At 34.0% G+C, this 20,588-nt stretch overlaps 1 pseudogene; it reads left to right on the top strand.

Moving 5' to 3' along the window:
- The first annotated feature begins 449 nt into the window (after positions 1-449).
- On the top strand, positions 450-3,618 carry LOC121788657 (annotated as a pseudogene).
- The last annotated feature ends 16,970 nt before the right edge of the window (positions 3,619-20,588 follow it).

Here is a 20,588-nt window from a genome sequence, read left to right on the forward strand (position 1 = left end):
GTGTAATAATGAAGATTTTCAGTTGAATAATGCACATCGACTAATAATGCACCATTATAGTGTAATAATGCTGTCATGTGGACCGTTGATGAATGAGATCTAACTGCCCATATTAAGAAGAATAAAAGATTTAAGGGATGAATAGGAGAATAACGCTCCTTTATGTATATATATTTTTAATACGAGGGAGTATTGAACAAAAATAATTGTAGTCGTGTAAGTTTTAATGCTTAATTTATATAGTGACATGGCAGGGTCCTCTCTCCACGCGTCCAACACTCCAACCGCCATCCCTTCCTGTCACCTTCATCCACTCCATTTCTCTCTCTTCTCTGTAGCTCGCTCATCCCTCAGTCAATCAACGCTAATCGCCTAATCGAGTCACGCCACAGATCAATTCACCATTACTGCTCGCCACATCACCTCTGAAAAATTATTCTTACTCAACAATGGCGGACGATACTGCTACCAAACAGCCCAACGGAGTCGTGATCGACCCCAACGGCGACGAATATTCTCAAAACCCGCAGGACCTCACCCTTTTCACCCTCCTCAACCGCCTCATCGCTGCGATTTTCTTCCCAGCCCTAATTCCTCCGCCCCCCTCTGCTCCACAGGATCAAAACCGCCCTCGCCGAGAATGTTCCCCTGCTTCGCGACGCTTCTAAGAACTGCTGCACGCGTTCTGCAGTGGACCCGCCGCGGCAGCCCTCTCCGCGCGTTGTTCGTTGTATCCGTGAGTCCATTTATATATTCTCTTGCTCCGTTCTCTGCTTTTTTATTGGATCTGCTGGAAATGAAATTCAAATTAATTTCATGTTTAGGGATAATTTATTTTGGTTTTAGAAATTACTGTTTAAAATTCGTGCGGCCGACAGGTAGATCTATCTGATTTTTTGTTTAAATTTACCTATCGCCATTCGCAATTAGCATTAAATGCCGACGGCTTTTACCATTTCAAACCGATTTGAAGACACTTGGCTTACAGTAATCAAAAGGCTTTCAGTTAAGCCATAATTTCCTCGTTGATTTGTCCAGGCTCATTGGAAGTGAGAATTTATCTTTAAATTGGAAAAAAGTTATTCTCAGCCTAGCTTACATGTTTCTCATAGTTCAGTGGGCTGCTTCGTATACTTAAATGTGAGTTATGAACTCATGAAAGAAGAGTAAATAGGTCTAGCTGCTTCTTCTAGTTTAAAATTTTACTCTTTAGGAATGATGAAATACGGATAAGTGGATGGTTCCAAACTTGCAATACATTGTTAATGCTTCTTGCTATCTTGTTAAAGATGCCTTTGCATCCCAAAAATTGTGAGCCCTTTCGGAAGCATGTGGTTATCCTTTCTAATAAAATCCGAGTTATTATAAATCAATTACTTACACCAGAAGTATCATGAGTGTTTGTGCCATGGTTAAATAAGGCAGCAGAAATAGTCAATAGAGAAAGTAGCTAAAGTAGTGGAGTATACTTTTTTGCCTCTAGTCTACATTATTATGGTGGTTGTGACAGGCATTTTAAGTTACATTCCTTCTTACTTATTCAGAATCAATCTTGTTTAATAGTAAAGCTATTAACTTTTTCCATAATATCTCTCAGAGCTGATCTCTCAACTTTGCTCATCAATACTTTTCTCGGAGACAAACTATTAACATTCTGTTTTCTCCTGTCGTTCAAGTGTCATCAGATGCATCTCCTGGCATTGGATTATCGCAGAACTTTGTAACTTGTTGTGTATTTAGATATAGTTGTCTGGGATCTTTGACGTCTTGCTTTACAGAGTTCTGTCTTCCACAGATTCTGATTTTCTGGAAAAAAAATTCAAAGAATCTTGATGGAAATTAGTTCTATATATGATTAAGCAGCTCATTGTCACTAAGTCTTGACAAAGCAATGATTAGTTGTACCCTTATCAAGCAAGTGGGTCTAGAGAAGGCCCTATAGGTCATTATTTTATGATAGAAATAATCATGTAATTATGTTTCTTGATTGGCCTTTTCTTATGATGTTGTCATGATGCTTATAATTGTTGCAGGTAGGGACAATTGTTTTCCTAACGTTGGCGGGATTGTTAGTTTTCTTGCTCTTCTTTGTTGCTGCAACCTTCAATGCTGTTGTCATTTCTCTTGTGATGTCATTAGCAGCAGCAGGAGGATTCTTGGCTATTTTCTTTGCCTGTGTTGCAGCCATTTATATTGGAGCATTATCCGTAGCTATATTTGTCATCTCTGCAGCAACAATTTCTTGTATCATTGCTGTTCTTATTGCCGCAGGTAAACATTGTTTTCTTATGACTTAGCGATTCTGGACTTTGATGCTCTTTGGAACACGACTAAGATTATTTTTTTACTGTTGCATTAATCAATCACAATAGCAGAAAGCAGGTTGTTCTTGAATTAGTCAGCATTCTAGAATTAATTTAATTTTTGAGGAAGTGAGACTTTAAAACGATAGAGGCCACCTCACTAGTTTAAATAGTAGTAGTTTGTTCATCCCTATTCCATATGGTATTAGAATTAAAAAACCAGAAATACTATTCACAACATGTAACCACTGATAGATTCCATTTCTACAAAGTTCTTAAAATAAACTTGATCCTACTGCCTCTTTAAGTCTTAGGGTGATTATCATGTTTGTACTTCTCTGACAGGTTATGTTTTTTTTGGATTTTTTTTCTTAGACCATTTTTAGTCACCATTTTTGCGAACACTAATATTAGTATACCTTAAATTTAGCTCCAAATGTTAAACAGCAATACCATGGCATACTACTTAACATGACGTCTAGTTTCCTAATGTTTTTACGATGAAAGACTCTCGAGGTAGTCTAGACAAGTAGTAGGAACTAATGCACCACTAGCTAAATAGTCAGAGCAACTTAGGACAGTAATATTAAACGAAAATTGTCAAGATCCTCAATAGGAGCATGCATTTTGCTATGTGACTTTGGGAAGCTACCTTTTACACATAATATTGTCAGACTCACCGAAATAATAGAAGTGGCCAACTGATTATCTCAATGAATTCAAAAACATCATTTCACAAAATTTTTACTGATTATCTTCTCTAACTGGAAACGGTTGGGATTGTTGTCTTTAATTCATAGAGTTTCTGATACCCGCCGATATGCCAAATAATCACCTCAGTATGACAAGAAGCAGATGTAGCATGATTTCTCATTCTGAACTTCGACAGCAGTTTTCTTCTTGCTTTGTATCTTGTGTAATGCTCACCGCTGATGTCAAAATCAGGTTGGATTGGATTCTTTTGTACATTGTGGATTGCAGCGCAGAAAAGCATAGGCCTGGCCAAACATTCCATTTCCATCACAGGGTCGGCAGTTTCAGCCTACTCATCCGCTTGGCACGACAAACGTGGCCAGGTCTCAAAGAAATCGGACTGAGGCCGCGTGGATTATGATGTGCGTGTGTATCCAAATGCTGTGAGTTTTATTCTATCCATCTCCGCGTTGCGCTGCTCTGCTCTATTATATAAGTATCAATAAGGATGCCGGGTTGTCTTGTGTATATTGTGCTAGCATCTAAGGAAACTTGATTCATATAATTTCTATCCCATTTGGTTTTAGAGTAATAAAAGTTAATCAATCTTTTGTTTGTTTTATTGCGTTTAGCCATTTCAATCCACACTATACTTTTTTCTATATGTTTATCACTTGAGAAGTTATTTATTACACTTATCTCATTAAGGAATATGTAACATGTCAAACCTCGACATAAAACTAGAAGTTTGGTAAGTCATAAAAATAACATTATTATGATTTGTCGGTCATTCGAGATTTGTGGTCTTCATTTAGGCTGTGTTGTCAATTCTATCCAACTTACATTATTCATTGAAAAGCAACATATATGCGGAATACTTTTGCTAATTAGCCTCAAATTTCGTTAGATGAAAATTAAAATGTAATTATTTTAATCACCCTTTTTCCCCAAAAATGAAAAAAAGAAAAAGAAAAAGAAAATGTCAAATATTTTTTTTGGCATAGATGTGTTAGAGCATCTGTCGCATCGCCGTTTCGATGTTGTCTCGATAATGAAAAAAAAGAAAAGAAAATGTCAAATATTTTTTTGGCATAGATGTGTTAGAGCATCCGTAGCATCGCTGGCTCGATGTTGTCTCGGTCTCGTCTCGGCGAGACGAGACAACATCGAGCCAGCGATGCGGATACTCCGTCGCGTCCCGTGTCCCTCCGTCGAGAGGAGGTTGGCGAGCTCTCGTGCGGTCGTTTATATCTGTTGAAAAAATGTTTTTTTTAATTCCGAATAAATCAGGGAAAAAAAATTCCCCCAAAAATACTAGCCGTTTATAGCTGTTTTTTCCAATATTTTAATTTTTTTTCTATTTTTTTAAGCCCCCAATCACTTCTATAAATATCAAATCATTCCCACAAATTATCAACCATAAAAAAACTCTATATTCTCACTCAAACACTCTACATTCTTCATCTCAAAACATTATTCTTCTCCCAAATTTAATATATTCATGGATCCATTTGAGCAAATACGTCGAATGATGGAAGAATCGCTAGAAGCAGATCGGCGTTGGGAGGAGGAGGAAGCCGCAACGCGTCAAAAGTGACCCCAGAAATACATCCATCGTGACCGGGAGGAAGCCGCCGCAAGGTTGGTATGAGATTACTTTTGTGAAAACTCCGTATGGGGAAATACCTACTTCCATCACCGTTTTCGCATGCGGCGGGAGCTATCTGAAGTGGCCAACCTTCGTGAAGACGTTCAACAGGCTGATAAACGAAAAACATGCTCTTTTTGCGCATAAGCAAGAGGTTGCTCGCAAGGATGTGGAGAGAGCATTCGGGGTTCTACAAGCTCAATTCCACATTATCAAATCCCCAGCTCATACGTGGTTTATGGAAAATATGGTCGACATCATGTATACATGCATAGTCTTGCACAACATGATTGTTACCGACGAAGGACCTAATGCGGAAAATTGGTTCGAATCTGAAACGCCGGGATGCTCTACTAGGCCTGTAAATTCGGGTACCCGCTTGTACCCAAACCCGAAAATTCGAGTACCCGAATCCGAAATCTCAAAAATATCATACCCAAAACCCGACCCGTGTATGAATTCGGGTACCCTAATACCTGGTGCGGGTACTCGAACCTAACTAATCGGGTACCCATAAACCCGAAATTAGTATATTTCAAATTTATTCTTTTATAGTATAAATTATATTGTGATGAGAAAAGAAATGATTAAAAATAACACAATAATACTATTTATTGACTATTATTAAAAGTCCAAACTTCAATTCTAATGCTTTAGCTTTCTGTATAGTCTAGATTATGATTCTATGACTATATATATATAATATATATAATATATATATATATATATATATATACTCCCTCCGTCCCATAGAAATAGACCATTTGAGATTGACACGAGTTTTAATACATAATTGGTAAAGTAAGAGAGAAAGAGAAAATATAGTTCAAAATTATGTAGTGAATGGTGGGACACATAAAAATAGATAAAAATAAAGAGAAGGAGAAAAATGTTGCCATAATTGGATATGTGCTATTTGTATGGGACAGACGAAAAATGAAATATGACAAATTTCTATGGGACGGAGGGAGGGAGTATATAATAGTCATTAGACAAATAGGCACTACTTCATTTTAAAATAAAGAATTTTTTGGCATAAATCTACATGTGATTAAATAAATTTACCCTACGGGCCATAGGCCTATACTAAATAAAAATATTTATCACAAATACATAATTAATCGGGTTTAATCGGGTATTAGTCGGGTACCCTAATACGGGTTTCGGGTACCCTAAACCCTAAAAATCATAACATTAACTACCCAAACCCGTACCCGAACCCATAATTTCGTGTTTTGGGTAGGTATTGGGTCGGGATCGGCTATACCCAAAACCCACGGACTAAATTTGCAGGCCTATGATCTACCACAAGTAGTCCGCCTCGCAGTGGAGTGCATCTGTCTTTGCAAAAGCGACTTTGTGTTCGGGCAAGGACACGCGATTCTATCGCCCACACCCAACTCCAGGAGGATCTAATGGAGCACATTTCGGCAAAATTTGGCAACCGTTAGACGATCACTGCATCACTTTCCATGATTATGCGGATTTCAATAAATTGTAATATTAGGATTTCAATTATGTATTTTTTGTATTTTCGGATGTTGTAATTTTCGTGATTTTTAATGATTTTATGAATTATTAGTATTAATTTCATATTTCAATGAAATATTAATTGAATTTGTTGGAAATAAAAATAAAAAATGAAATTGAATGAATAGTTAAGCTATGAGATGGTTAAGAGATGGAGGGTTACATGCGTTGTCTCTTAGTTAAGAGATGGGATAAAAAGTGCAGTGAGCCCTATGAATAGTAAGTGATGAGACGTTATTGAGACATGAATGTGGATGGCCTTACGAGAATTCTCTAGTGCACCAAAACATCATTCTACCAACACCAGATCGCGATCAATAGTTTCTAGAGAATAATATAAATACTAGTATATCTAGGTAGGTGTCTACTGTCTAGTTATATGGAGTACATATTCGTATTTAATTTAGTTAGGAATTGGATTTCAAAGATCTTATATCAATAATTATTTTAATTTGAAAGGAATAATGATATTTTAGGAGGCAAAACAAGATATATTTAAAAAATTAATCGAAGGATTAATAATGAGTTATCATTATACTTGAATGACTCGAATATCTAATTTATTGAGTAAAGAATAAGTGTTTATAACTACTGGACATAGTAAAAGTCGGGAAGGGGCTCAAGCTGCTACCAATTTTAAAGAAAAGTTAAGCATTATCGAATTTTTAGTATTCTACGTGTATACTGCAAAATTGAGAATATATAACCCTATTAAGACGCTTCTAATTCACGCAACTAAGTTGTGCTTTATGACGATAAATATGAAATAGGAGTATATTTTAATGACAAAGTGTACAAATTTGGGAATTAAAGGCATGCATGTGACATGGGATGAGATGATCATCCCATTAATAGTGTTACTATTATATTAAACATTTTCTATAGATTAAGAATTTATTGTTGCTAAATACATCATAATTACCTATAACAAAAGTAGAATTTTACAAAAAAATATACTTAGTAGTATATCATAGTTTCAGAATATTTTGATTAAAAAATGATTATTTTAGTTGATTTGCTAAATTCCAAAAATATGGTATACGTTTTAGAAATTTTAGTCTATGTTATAAATATAAATTATAATGTATTATTAAATAATAATCTTATTTTGAATAATAAATATTACTTCATTCGTCCAGTAATAGAATTACTTTTTTGCCACTTTAGTTTATCCACTAATAAAAGTCTGATTTCACTTTTATTGTAAATGGTCAATATATAGGTTACATATGCATATTCTAGCAACTTATTTTGCTCTTATTTCATGAAACTAAATGTAAAAATGTACTCCCTCCGTCTCTTAATAAGAGTCATAAATTTTAAAAAATGTAAAGAAAAATGATTTAAATAAATTAGTGGAATATAAGATCAGATACCCGTATTATCTTCTGTGACAATTATGATCGGGTTACATATCATAACTCCATATCCCTATTTATATAAAGAGTTCTAATTGCTTAAATGCGGGGATGTATAGCATCAAGCAACTCATCTATAGAAAAATGCACAACCTAATAAAGGGATGTAATATTGTAAGTTTATAAGATCACAAAGAAAAAGGATGATGTATAAAAGATTAAGTATGTCGGGTTTTTATTTTAAATGTTAATAATATTTAAATGAAAATTACGAGGAATGTGATATGGTAGACCACTTTTGTGCCAGCTGTGGTACAAACCATTTATTTGTACTATTCAATGTAACCAGCATTAACTACATTCACACTTTCTGCTCTAAATATAAGATCCTATTATTCCATCGACCAACTAATATTCTACTTTCATATCTTAAAAAATTTGCAGTTTGAATCTCTATTAACACTCAATTATAAAGCGGAATTTGTGTTTGCTTTTGGGCTTTTGATTTACTATGGTATGCTATGTACATCGAGAATGTAACTTTGTTGACGACTACTTATCACACGTGTACATACAGGCGTAAAGGTTTCGTGTCCAGGTTCTAGATACCTCTTCGTTGGACTTTAGTATCTGTCTCTTGCATACATGCTTGGTGTCTCCTATTATCCGTATTTTTGTTTTTTTTTAGATTTTCGGGTTGTTCCAACTTTTACTACTCCGCCAAAAAAATACTACTTTCTTTTCGTCCACTAATTAATATCTCAATTTTCATTTTTTCCATCCTTTTGACAAATATTTAATATTTTTGACAAATAAACTTCATATTCTAATAACTCATTTTACTAACATTTTATTATAAATACAATATACAGAAATAGATTTTACATTCGACTAACAATTTTGTACACTTTATTTTATATATTTAAACAATTTCTTAAAAATCGAGCTAGTAGGATATTTAATTTATCGTTAGACAAAAAGTGTATAATTTGTTACTATACTATTTTATCACATTCATAAAAATTACTCTCTTTCTGTTTATAAACACTCTACGCAAATATATTATTCTCAATATATCAGTTTATTTATCATTTATGATCCTAAGCTTTAAAACTTGTGCAACAACTCAGATCTTATTTCTAAATCAAGCTAAATGATTGATTGCTTAATGATAAAGTGCGCCGAAGATGAACCGAGTTAGGCGATCTGCCAGAAGGTGTGGGGTTGTAGGGAGTAATATTTTGACCTAACTAATTCCTACTGTATTTCCCAAAAATCTGATTTAGTTTAAAATACCGAAAAATCGAACCACAAAATAGGTAAAACGACAATTTATAGTAACTCCTAATTACGAAGGAATTAATTAAAGAACAGGGGAATTGGGCTTCATCAATAATTAACTTCTCCAGCTAAAAAAATAGAATGAAATAATTTTGATGTCTCTACACTAAAATTTCCCAATTTTGAAAGACAAATTATAGGGGAAAACAAAAACAAATCAATCTCAAGTGAATTGATGCAACGATCCTTTGATCTCTCTTGTAGTTCTGGAATGCATCAATTTCCCTCTACTTTTTTGCGGCAACAATTTGGACCAAAACCCTCCCTTCACAATCCGAATCTCCTTCTCATGATTCCGATCGGCCTCTTCTGCTCTTCCCCGCGGCACCCACCACCGCCATGGATCTGCTCTTCCTGAAGAAGGCGACGGAGATCGTGAGTTCCGGCGGCGGCGAGGCGCAGGAGGAGGAGAGAGAAGAGGCGTAGGAGGAGAGAGAGGAAGCAGAAGAAGCAGCGGATGGAGATCTGGCCGTTCTCGAATTGTCGCAATTGGAGAGGTTTGAGAGCTTTTCGCGCAGGCAGATGGAGCAGACTCCGGCGATTGCCTGTGCTTGGGGTGTTTTTTGCACGCCGCCGCTTTATTCGCCTTCGATCTGCCCCTCTCACCTTCCCTCGCTCCATTTTTGTTGTTTGTGTGTGTTTTTGTGTGAGTGCAGCTTGTGTATGTATCTCTTTCTGTGTGTATAAATATAGATATATAAAGAGGGAAGAAATGTATGCATGGGGGAGTTTCCATGACATTTCATGTGAAGGTGCAAGGGAGCTTCACAAAATCGCTTTATTTCACGGTGCGATTTGAAAAGTCTATTTTTGGGTGAAATGAAATCGCATTCTCTCTCTTTCAATTTATGAATAGTTAATTACTTCATCCGTCCGCCATTAGGAGTCCCATTTATAGGCGGCACGAGTTTTAAGAAATGTTAAGAAAAGTGAGTAGAAAAAAGTTAGTGGAATATAGGTTCCACTTGTATATATTAATTTAAAATGAAATGTGAGTAGAATGAATTACTGTAAGGTGGGACCCTATTATCATTTATAGTAAAAGTGAATCGAGACTTCTATTCGCGAACGGATTAAAATAGAAAAACATGACTCCTATTCGCGGACATAGTATTTAGTTGGAGCGGCTTTACCTGCCTTCGCGTGATGGCGGCGTGGAATTCTTGTGTCACTTTTCTGTACAAATACATTAATAGAAAAGTCCAAACTAAATTTGAATTGTTTAATTAAGACTATGTAAAAAGTGTTTGAGTTTAGCTAATCCACGTCTGAAAATTTGTATCGACTTCTTTAGTGAGGATAAAAGTTGGGTTTGGTTTTGGAGTTCTAAAACAGTAGCTAGGCTTTATAGACTATACTTTATCAATAAATAGATAAGCATCTATTCACGCTTGTTCAAATATATTTTTCTTCGGGTGAACTTTATCATTGGAGTAGTATTTAATTATATACCGACATGGGAGTAGTTTTATGAGCCGTTTTATTGGGTTATTTAGTTTTTTTGATGAATAGAGTTAATTAGAAATAATTAAATCCATAATTTTGTGAGCCAGTTTTGACTATAATTGTGGCACTCGAAGTTTGGCCGATTGATTCGAACAATCTCATCAAATAACAAAATTATTAGTCCACGTACTCTTAATAGTTACTTACGATTTGTATTTATTATGACGAACTTTAAACTTAGAAAATAGACTAGCATAGCATACATGTATTATCTAGTCGTATAAGCTCAAGCGCCGCATCGAAAAGCACGCGTTTGTGTGCTTACGTTTGTAAACACATTGTTGCGACGGGCAGGATGCACGGGCAAGCGTGCCTAAGAACACTGGTTGATCAACATGATCTTTCTAATTTTCAGGAATATTTTTTGAAACGGATTGTTTTTTTCTTCTTGAATAATTTTTTTTTAGAGTTAAAGTTAAGTAATTCTGAAAATTTTAGGGTTTCATATATATAAATAGCGTCAAATAATTGAGATGTGATTATTTTTGTATGCACATGATGACTCCTGTGATCAGCAATACAAAAAAAACACACGTAAATAGTATAATTGCTTGAGATTTAAGTACTCCATTTTTAAGGTGATGAGCTATTGATGTCCTTAATAGCATTTAAGAAATGGCTGTCCCTAACCTAGAAATTATGCTTAATACTACTACGTACATATAAATATATTCACAAACTCGACTTCCTCAAATCAAATGACAAATATCTTATTTTAGATCCTAGCTATATTAATATGTTTATTGGTGAACAGATCACACGAGAATATAAAAAGAATAATATACATTAGAAAATGAGAGAACACGTTGTTTCCAGGATGTGCATTTACGTACAAGTGGAAGACAACTGCATTTTAGTATATATGTACGTGTACGTATGAAACAAGTACAGTTGGACACCTCTTTTGCCTAATAATGTTCTGAATTTATTATCTCTAATTTATTACTATGACGTAGTAGGAGTATTAAATAATGGCTTCGAATTTTTTTTAGAGTAGTGCTAAATTGTCATATTATGGCCAGCCATAAAAATAAAAAAATAATAAAAGATAGTGTATTTAATGTCATTTCATTGAAATCAATACTTCTAAAAAGTATCAATTTTATTTATACAATTGTACCCTTAGTTATAAAATATAAATATGAAGAGACTAGAATTTATTCAATTAGATCATTAGTTAACTCATGGTGCATGAAATTTATATAAAATAAAATTAATATTTATTAAGGTTACATGATAATTAATTTAATTATTTCTTATATTTATAATACCAATGCATCGTGGTAATACTTTTATTTTTCATATTTACTTAAAATACTCTAAATGTTTGTATATTTACAAATAAGTAAAATTGAGCTTTGATCAATATACTTATTTATATTAATAATCATGGGTTAATATTATAAATGATCACTAAACTGCAGAGCATGTATCAAATTAGTTCCAAATAAATTTATTTCATAACGAGTACAAAACTTTATTGATTCCAACTTGGTATAATAGGAAAACATTTTTAAAAGGACAAAATTTTAATCTTAAATTAAAAAATAGTGTAAAAATAATATTGAAAATATAAAATTAAAAAAATGAATGAATCTAATAAAAGAAATATGTATAAAAGTGTAAAATTTGGATTAGAGAAATGAAATAAAAAACAACTAGAATTAAGTAAAAGGGTAATAGTGTAAAATTATTTGAGCATTAAATGACTTATTTGAAACATTAGTAGTCATACGATCTAAATTTACTAAAATGCCATTTTATGGCCAGCCATAATGTGGCTGCATAGCATTTCCCTTTTTTTTATCTAAGTTATCCTTCCCCATTTTTTCCAGCCACGTCAACAGGTCCATCCCAGAGTCTATCTCCCTGCAATAAAAGCTCATCCCAGAGCCTATCTTAGAGCTCATCTCATTTCCGCATCATCACTATTTTATTTCACTTTTAATTGTTGATGTAAATTAAAGACAACGTAAAATATACGACAAAAACATATTTCATTTTAAAAACTAAATAAAGCATAAATGTATAAATAATATAAATAAAATTACATAATAAATTCATTCTTCGATGTATTACAATATTCGGACAATGATTGAGTTGCTCTCGCCGACGTAGGAATCAGAATCTAAAATGGGAGTGAAAATAAAAGACATTTCTAGTGAGAAAAAAATGTGAAATAGAGAAGGATGTGGGTGTGTGAAATGAAGGAGAGGAGATTGAGGTATTTATAATAGGATAAGAAAATTAAAAAATCGGCTCCGCCATCTGCCCGAGCCTCCGCAATGGAGGCCAATCGCAAGGCTGATGCAGAGCCAATGAGGCATCGGCTGAGGCTATTGTCCGGCGCTGGGGCGGAGGCGTTGGGGAAGGGAGATCGGTCCTCTCTCCGCAATGGAGGCCGACGGGGCGGCGATGTGGTGGCTGATCGGTCGGTTGTGGCGATCAACCACCATTGCTAATGCTCTAAGCTGTAATTATCTAATCTCACACCTTTAAATTAGATATAAATAAGCAATTCAAATTATCTTAAATTATTAAGGATCTTAGGACATTCAAAATATCGATCTTATTAAACTATTATATCAACATATACACTTTCTTTTATATAGGGCTGAGGAAAAATACCATAATACCGCACTTACCGTATAAAAAAATACTGAAAATACCAAGTTTTCGGTACGGTATGATACCGTACTGTAAGATTTTGGTACAGTAACAGTATGAATTTTTCATATACCGCAATATACCGCAATTACGGTATATACCGTAATTTTTTGGTATAATTCGGTATATACCGAAAATTGCGGTATACACCGTTAACCGCACACCGATTATATATATATAGGGATGTATTCATTTCCTTTTTGTATCTTTTGTTCTATTGTTCTTTTTAATCTCAGCCCCACGATTTTGTCATCCGACGGTTAGATTGATGCCACATGTCATTTAATAATGCAAATTTTCAGTTGAATAATGCACACCGACTAATAATGCACCATTATAGTGTAATAATGCAGATTTTCAGTTGAATAATGCACACCGACTAATAATGCAAATTTTTCGTCAAATAATGCAGATCATCACAACCATCCAATTCAAGGATCCAATGCCTGTGATTAAAAAGAACATTGGACTGAAAAGCTGCGAAGGACATTAACACACCCATATATATATATATATATATATATATATATATATATATATATATATATACACCATATTTATAATATTACTCCATCCGTCTGCCATTAAATGCCTCATTTTCTTTTTTCGTCCGTTAGCCAATAAATGTCTCATTTCACTTTTACCACATTTGGTAAGTGGACCCTACATTCCACTAACTCATTTCACTCACATTTTATTATAAAACCAATATATAAAAGTAGGTTCCACATTCCACCAACTTTTCTACCCACTTTACTTTATAAAGTCAAACAATTTCATAAAACCCGTGCCGGTCAAATATGAGACATTTAATGGTGGACAGAGGAAGTATAAAATTTATTATTTACAATATATAATATTAAATATTTTTAAAACTAAAGCACCATGGTTGTAAAGTGATCGTGAATGGAGTTTGAAGAAATGAAGCTAATTGTTTTTTATTTTGATGTTGGAATTTTATTGATTGGAAGGTTGTATTAATTTTGAATGTTATGAACTACTTTCTGATGGAATTTTATCGTTTTGAACATTATTAGATAGTTAAAATGTTATTTTCAGTATTTAATGTATAAAACTGAGTTTTTTTCGGTAAGAGCATGATTTTGGTATATTGGTAGTATTTCGGTATACTGTACCATATTGCGGTATAGGGGTATACCGAAGTACGGCACGGTATATTGAAATGTCAGTAAGGTAATAGTATTCATATTTTGATATACAAGAATGCGGTATACCGAAAAAATCGGTAAGGTACAATATCATTTTTTCTCATACCGTATTTTTCGGTACGGTATTCAGTATATGCCCATTTCGGTACGGTATACCGTACCGATCCACCCCTAAGGTGGGCGGAGGAGTATTTTATAAGCATAAATAATTTTTGCGGTATACAGAAAAAATTGGTAAGGTACGGTATCATTTTTTCTCATACCGTATTTTTTCAGTATACCCACGATCTACCCCTACGGTGGACGGAGGGAGTATTTTATAAGCGTAAATAATTTAAAGAGGGAACATCTTTTTTGGTAAATCAACTATCTTAAATGAGCAAATTTGGTCCATAACATTTCATAATATCTTTTGTGGTTCGTCAACTATGAGTTAATATCAATTCAACTATTTTTTGCCTATTTTCAATATTTTCATGACCAAAGTATTCTCAAGGCAATGAAGGTCATTTCAATCTATCTACTATCTCTTTTTTATTATTACTTATATTCTCTTCTTTTTTCTTCTTCCTTTCTTCTTTCTTCTTTTTTCTTTTCTTTCTTCCTTTACCCTACCTAAAAGACCTAGTACCTCAAATATAAAGACCCCAAAATATGTAATTTACTCTCTAGATACTTCATTAAAATATGTAACTTTGTATCATTCAAAATTCCAGTCCAAACAAATTGTCGCTTCAGAAATCATAAACCTCATTTCAACGACCCAAAATCTTGAACCAAGATTCCTTAAAAATTCAATCTTTCCATAAGGAATTCCAAAGAGAAGTGAAAGGGCCATGCATGAGGAAATATGTTTTGTAGAGAGAGATGTGGGTTGTATATACTATGGTGTGGTGGATGAGCATTGTGCATAAATTAATATTTGTCTTTAGGGTAAAGGGAAAGAAAAAAGAAGAAAGTGGAAAGGAAGAAAAATAAATTAGTACATACTTTAATGAAAATGAGAGAGTAAATAGATTGAATTGCCCTTCATGGCTTTAAGGGCATTTTCGTCTGAAAAATATTTAAAATAGCCAAAAAGTAGTTAAATTGATATTAACTTATAGTTGATAGACCTCAAAAGATATTATGAAATGTTACGGACCAAATTTGTTCATTTAGGATAGTTGATGTACTAAAAAAGATCTTCCCTCTTATTTAAATTAGTCTTATGCTATGCTCCAATCAAAACTAAAATTGAAGTCGACATCTCTTGTTAGACTTTAGTTGAATTTATCAATCCAATATATTCCCTCCATCCCATAAAAATATGGACATTTGAAATGACATGGGAATTAATGCACAAATGGTAAAGTAAGAGAGAGATGAGAAGGATAGTTAAAGTAGTGTAAATGAATAGCGGAACCCACATACATTATCATTAATGTTTAATAAGTTGTAATGATGGTCATAATGGTATATATTATAAATAAATTAATGTATATTGATAATGAGTTAGGGACAACTTTCCATAAATGGAAACACCGCCCATATTTTTATGGGAAATGGAAACACCGCCCATATTTTTATGGGACAAGCGGAAATGAAAAGAACACATATTTTTATGGAACGAGGGGAGTAATAGATTGCATTTACGAATATGAGTCCTATCAAGACGGAGACTAAATTTCATGGGAGTATTTCTTTGATGAGGCCATTTGATTCCTTTTAACACCACGCATTCACTTATTGTCTACACTTTTCTGCCTTTCTAAAATATTAAGATACACAATATTAGAATAACTATTGTATAATCGGATGATAAAAAAAGTGAAAAGAGCATATACAATGTATTGTACAATGTAATAGATTTTCATAAAAATGAACACGTTGGGAAACTGTCTTGTACAATGTATTGAAAAGCCCACTTGAATCCTAACTTACAAATCGGCCCAAACTTCGTTAACGGTTGACAAGAGAGGCCCATCGGCACGGACGTCATCGAAGTGTCAGAGAAGAGATAAGTGAAATGCTCATATTTGAGATAAGGGAGAACCTCGTCGCGCGTGAGGCTGCTCGAGCCGGTGCGCATAGGGACAACAAGAAGTGGATAGAGAGAGACAAGATGATGATGTTTTTGTTTCGGTTGCCGGTGGCAATCACTTGCTTGGCAAGAAAAAAGTAACCTTCTGTTGCTTTCTTTACTAGTGGCTTCGTAATGAGAGATGTTGTTTCCAGCCACTGCTACAGTTGCAACCATCAGACTCGCCAGATTCGTGACAACTCAATTTTTAGAGTCATTATTATTTATGAGAGGCTAGGGTTTTCGGTTATAAGTATATACCGATTTTTGGCAAAAATACCGAAAAATACCGGTTTTCGGCATAAATACCGGTAACGGTGCGGTATAGAAAATCCATATTGTTACTGCATCAAATACTTATTGTACGATATCACACCATACCGAAAATTCGGTATTTTTCAGTACTAAAAGTAAGACTTTGTAAGTTGGAATAAAGTGTCAAGTAGAGTATGAGGTCCATTAGTAACATCAATAATACTAAAAGTAAGACTTTGTAAGTTGGAACAAAGTGTCAAGTAATGAGAATTGCAATATAATCTATAGAATTTCACCATGAAATATTTGCTAGGTACATGTGCCATAACAAAAAAATGCTCCTCACAAGGGAGGTTAGCAATGATAGCAGTAAGTAACCCTAAATTAGGTCACTTTGTTTGAAGTAAAACAATCAGAATTTTTGATAAAAAAACTAGGGCACTTGTAAATGCATGAGTGAAAATATTTAAGCAAATAGTAGTAAATGATGAAAGTACCTCTTTTTTTTCAAAAGTAAATAGCTTCAAACAATACTGAATGACATGATGGCCATTAGGGTCTTTTGTAAGAGGAAGAGTTATACGCTTCAGAACAGATATATCAAGACGCCTTTGGTCCGCCGTTGTCAGATACTCCAACAATTTCTGTACAGATCTACTTCTGCTCATACATAAATTAAACATGTAAAAATTCATTCATCATTCAACAACAAACCCTAATTAAGTAGAAATAGGTACTATACCCATGAGTATTAACGCAGATATTCATGAATCTGTGCTCGTCGCTAATGACATTCATGAGCAATTGCGTCATTTGCTTGTGATTGCAGATTGCGAGAAACTTCTGATCAAGATAATTCCCAAACTGATCGACCATCAAATCACAAATATGATCCTTAACCTCCATGAATACCATCGGAATATCCTCCACCTTTCCCTCCTAAACTTACTCTGCAAGAATCTGCAACCCTGCTGACCCCTCGCCACCGTGAATATCCTCCCCCTCAGATCCTCCAGCGACGTCAGGCTCGCCCTCTGCCGCGGCCGCCCATAGTACCTCTCCACCCCCATGGAATTCGCCGCTTGATAATGATGATGATTATACCCCATGTTAATGTTAATGTTATAATCATAGGGCAGGTGCATCCCCATCTCCTCCAAATCGGAGTTGATTTGCAATCCTCTTGTAGCCATTTCTCTCATAGCTACGGCGGTTTTCGCTGTACTGAAAATTCAGTATTTTTTAGTACGATACGAATCGATATATATTTTTTTGATATTGTTGTCCACCTCTAATCTGACTTGTGAGACAAAACAATAAATCAATGAGATTAGAGGCTAGGAAAAACAATAATATGGGGCATTCCTACCCAAAGCAAGAATTATATTTATGCCTCTTCACCAAATACGCGATATAGTAGTATTAATTTTGAACTGTAATGTTACAATGGACGTATGTGACACAGGAAGGTTCTAAAAAATCCTAATCCAAAGCGAATTTTGTTTAACAATTAGAAATTAAAACCATAATCCAAAGCGAATTTTATTTGGCAGCATTGGACATGACTAGTTGAATCCATTTTGAGAAGTTTGTGCCTAAATAGGATAAATAATTAGGGCTGGCTAAATATACCGAAATACTAAAATACTGCACTTACCGTACCGAAAATACCGAATTTGTGGATACCGCAAGTTGCGGTACGGTATGATACCTTACCGATATATTTCGGTACGGTAAAGGTATAGATTTTCGTATACCGCGGTATGCCGAGGTATACCCATATATAGTATTTACCAAAAATTTGGTATATATATTGTTTTTATAAATTATATTAAAATTGTTGAAAAGTTAAAATCCTTAACTCTACTTTTACATTTTAGTTCCTCTGCCCCCAGCCCAAACACACTCACGCATAGATGCAAATCCAGTCCACCGTAATTTGATTGTTGAAGTTTTGTTGATTTGAATTTTTTGAATAAGATTTTATTATGGTATAGTTTTAATATTTTGGACATTATTTAAATAGGTGATATTTATTTTTATATATTTGGTTATAAAATATGGATTTTTTTTGGTATACCGTACTCGGTATGCCATACATCATTTTGGTATACCATAAAAGTGCGGTATACCGAAATACGGTATGATATACCGCATAAATGGTATGGTAACGGTATCAGAAATTATCATACCGAATTTTTGGTATGCCGCATTGCGGTATACCAAAAAATTTGGTAAGGTATAGGTATGACATTTTCTCATACCGCAATTTGTGGTACGGTATGCGGTATGACATTCTCAGTGCGGTATACCGTACCGTGACACGAAAATTCGTAAGGTATAGGTATGACATTTTCTCATACCCCAATTTGTGGTACGGTATGCGATATGACATTCTCAGTGCGGTATTATCGTACGTGCCCCTATAAATAATGCATGATCTCGTTTCACTTCCATAATTGGATGATCAGCCCACAAAGAAGTCTAACAAACTGAATTGTTGAGTTCAATTGCACACTTGTATCAAACATGGTAGCTAAAATGTGGTCCAGTTATAATTACACGGATATTAAACAAATTGGCATGCCTCATGGTCACTGCCACTAAGTGCTAAGTACTGAAGGAAGACTTCAAGTTATAATGTACTCACATGTTGCTTAGTAGTATTAAAATTGTTGGTGCTCTAACTCATGAGTCTCAAGTAAATTGGTACTCACGTGTTTTCTTTATATTTTTAAAATTTTGTATCGAATCAAATGTGGACAACTTTGGTGGAGCTAAGGGTGCTTGCCATTCTAGATAAGATTAAAAAACACAGTAGAAGTTGGGAATTAGAAATTAATTCTTCTATATTTTATATATCCAGCTATGCAAAATATGCTTATAATTGCATGAAGTAACAAGACAAATCACGTACATATTTGACAATCCAAGTATATTTCAATACACACATTTCTGGTCCAAACTTCAGTGTCGATTTTGGTAGAAGTTAGTACTCCATAATTTAGAACGTGAATAACGTGCATAAAATGTTGGGAATATCATTATCACCAAATGCAAGTTGTGCTTTTTTGGGGGGAATTATATAGTATATGGTATATGAATATACAATTACACTCAATGCAGGCCCTACAATGTAATATTTTTATTATTTCACTATTTTAGGATAGTAAAGAAATTATAATTTTTGACCCAAAAAAAAAAACATTTGTGATATTGAGTTCTCTTCACAACTGATATTACTGTTGAGATAATATAATACTAATTATTATAAATTATTATTATTATTGACGCTAATATCATGAAACTTTTTCAAAAATTTATGTTTTTCCTCAAACTTTAAACTTGTCCTATAATACACGAACTTAAATAGTTGTTGAATTGTTCCACCAATGAAGGCTACATCTCATTTGTTCACATCACATAAGATATTGTTCCACTGAAAAATGATAGTAATGTGATTACAAAGTCCCTAAAAGTCAGATATGGTTATTCATCTCATTTATATGTAGTCGGATTTTGTCGCCGGCGAAAAAATTTTTAGAACTATTTAAGTTTGTGATATTATATGTCAAGTTTAAAGTTTGTGGGAAAAAACAAGTTTTTAGAAAATTTTGTAATAATACCCCCTTATTACTATTATTACCACCGAATATTTTCAAGCACAGTACGAGTGCTCGATATTTTTCAGGTTCTATATGAAAACAACTTCTTCGGTCTTTGTAAATATTCATTTTGCAAACTTTGTAATATGCCTCTAACTGGGCCTGGCAATTTTAAATTTCCTATGTCGCAAACTTTTGTTGTGCAATTGGGCCTGGCCAATTTTGGTCCACACTGATAAATCTAATGGGCATCTGATGCAAGTTTGTAATTTTAGGCTCCTATTGGTATTATGGAAAAAGGATATGGAAAATCAACAGATTATAAAATTATTCGAAATATAGATTTCTTTTTCCAGCCCATTTATAGATTTCCTAACATTCGTATAATTTTAATATTAATGACTGCACGCCTTTATGCAAAACTACAAACTTTATCATACTTAATATTTTA

The sequence above is a fragment of the Salvia splendens genome, unplaced genomic scaffold, assembly GCF_004379255.2.
Source record: "Salvia splendens isolate huo1 unplaced genomic scaffold, SspV2 ctg1110, whole genome shotgun sequence".
In the NCBI taxonomy this organism is placed as follows: domain Eukaryota; kingdom Viridiplantae; phylum Streptophyta; class Magnoliopsida; order Lamiales; family Lamiaceae; genus Salvia; species Salvia splendens.